Source organism: Crocodylus porosus, unplaced genomic scaffold, assembly GCF_001723895.1.
Source record: "Crocodylus porosus isolate Cpor-Errol unplaced genomic scaffold, CroPor_comp1, whole genome shotgun sequence".
Lineage (NCBI taxonomy): Eukaryota > Metazoa > Chordata > Crocodylia > Crocodylidae > Crocodylus > Crocodylus porosus.
In genome coordinates, this window is record NW_017728933.1 from 525079 (window position 1) to 527900 (window position 2822).

The window sequence follows — 2822 nt, forward strand, 5'->3', positions numbered from 1 at the left end:
GGAGTGATCCTTTGTTTCCGCTCCAACCCCATTTGCAAATATATACCTTTTGTGTTACTAATGGAGTGTGTCTGTGACTAAGAGTTCTTCGCCTCCCGAGAAACGAACCGCAGCCATTTCTGCAACACTCTTACCAGGTTTCTTTTTCCTGACTTCCTATCCCTGCACTCTCTTCCTTTTTCCTGACTCTCTGGCTCTTTTCTTTGCTCCATCTCCACTTCCGCTGTTTACCAGGTTTCTTCCTTCTTCCCCTCTTTTACCTCCGTGACTTTCAGTCATTTGTTGCTGTTACCTCCTTCCCTTCCATGTTGTCCCCATGTCTGTCTTGTGCAGCCTGTGTTACAGAGATTTCACTTCCCTTTATCTCTGCTTCTCCCTCCTGTGGAGTCTCCTTTAGCATTTCTATCTTGCTCTCTTCTCACTCTCTTCCTCGTCATCCCTTTCCAATGCTTGTAGTTCCTTGTGGGGCAGGGGGCTGATCTTGGTTGTAAAATCTGTTGGGCACCTACAATAAAAGTGTCTTCCCCCCACCCTCCCAAACAGTGCTTTTTATGAACTCCTGGCACTCTGCTGCTCTCTGCCTCATCCCTTCACACCTGTCACACACTACGAGGAGACAGTGTGCAGCCAGATGCCCCCTTCCTTCCCTCATCTGCTGCATTGCTTAGGTTGCCTGTGGTATATTATAAAACCCCAATCTGGCTCTATCTGGACCACTGAAGAGAGGTGCTGCACCCCACCTGGGCTCCACTCATTCAGTTTTAACCCTACTTAAGCTCTCCAAGACCCCCTCCAAATACCAGATTTGTCCCTTACTTTTTCTACCCACAGAACTCTTTGCCCATTTTTTTCCAGACACCTTTCTGTCTTCTGCCTCTGATTCATCTATATGCAATATATCCACATGCATTCAGACACACTTTCCCTTGGCTGTTCTGCTGCTACAAAATTTAACCTTTGTAATTCCTCCTTCCCCCCTTCCTTTGCATATTTCTCCTAAAATTGGTCATACTCTTCTTTGTGTCAGCAAGTCAGTTACCAAATCTTTTGGTTGGAAAAAGCAATCATGCTGGTAAGGTGCTCTGTCTATACCCCCAAAATCTTGAACAGTACCTTCTCCATAAAATAGTGTCTATTCATCATCAATCCCAGCGGGCTGACCCTTCACTGTACTCCTAAGGATCCTTCTCTAGCTGCTCCCAGTCTGTCTCCCACTCTTCTCTGCTCCTGTCACTTTTCTGGTCTCATCTCTCTCACCGCTGCCTTCTTTGCCAATACCTCTGTTGCTGTCTCTCCTTAATAGTGTGTTTATGGAATAACTTCTAAACCCTGCAAAAATACATTAATTCTGGATCATCTTAGTCTATAGCTATCTGTAGTAATTTGCCTATATGCAAATTAATACAGGTACATTTGTTTCAAGGTCAGTGCTTTCAGATTCCTTCTCATCTCCATGTACTCAGGAAGAGTAGGGCCTGACAGTAAGGAGAGGGTGTAGAAGGTATAGAAGGAAAAACTCATAAGTATAGAAGGAAAAAATTGTGGGGTCAGAGGGCAAGGGGGCTACCTGACCCACCTTAGATTTATTTCCCCTGCTATAGTAGTGGGAAGGGGACAAATTTAAGGCAAATTTCCAATAATTAGATTTTATACCTGGAAAATTGTAACAAATTGATACATTTTCCATATATAGAACTTAATTATTGGGCGGTCATCTTATATTAAAGTAAATATGGTATATTGGCTCTATTCCCAATTCATGTTCAGTTGCATAAATATTGTCCTTCCAAAAAAGCATGTAGACAACCGTTGATCCTCTGGATCATGGCGTATGTGGAAGAGACGTCCAACCATCACACCAAGACCTTCAATGCATATAACTAGGAAAGATTATGGAGGAGTGGAGGCTGCCCAAGACCTACCATCCTCCCTTTAGCCCACTGAGACAGTCCAAAGGCTAGACTGAGTCCAGATGTTCAATGCCTCGATGGCTGTAACGTCTTCCAAAGAGCAAGAGATAAGAACTGCTGGCTGCCTAATACAACAGTGAGGGTGCGTTTCTGTCAGGAGTATCCACAAGGCAGTAGGGGCTAGGGTTTTGAGGCTCCCTATACTTGTCTTACTCTGGAGGTTGCAACATTATGGTCTTTTATAGGAGCTACCCTGCCATGAGTTCCCCACCACATTGCCACAATATACATTATATGTAAAGTTGCTTGGTAGGAGATTTTAACGCATAATAAAGCTAGTATGATATTAGGAAGATATTTCAATATTGCCTGAAACAAGGTTTTTTAAGTACATAAATACCTTGAAGATGATAACAAGTACTTAGTAGGATTTGGACATCCTTATTTGCCTTTCTCTCTTTCAGACAATTGGAATTTAGGCACATGGGTGCACTTGTAAGTCCTACAAGGCAACTACCTGCATTTTTAGATACCAAAGTATCTTTAAAAATTCTGGTCTTTAGTAAACTTAGGAGCCTTAGTCTTACTGAAAGTCCATACAATTCCTTGATCATTCATTAGGTCCCATAATCACTGAAATATTTTTGAAAATGTTACCTTCATTTTTATTGTATGGGCCATGCCTGGCTCAAGTTTACAAAAATTACAAATCCTTTTTTATGGAAGGGATCAGAATCCATTGAAACCGATGGTTGTTGCGGTGTGGTCAACAACTACTATGTATTCTGCACATGTAACAGTGGGGTCAAGTGTATATGCATGTGTTCATATAAATGTCAACTGTGTTTGAACATACAGTAGCATTATCAACCCCAAATGTTTATCTATTATGAGTCAGGACTACCAAAATTA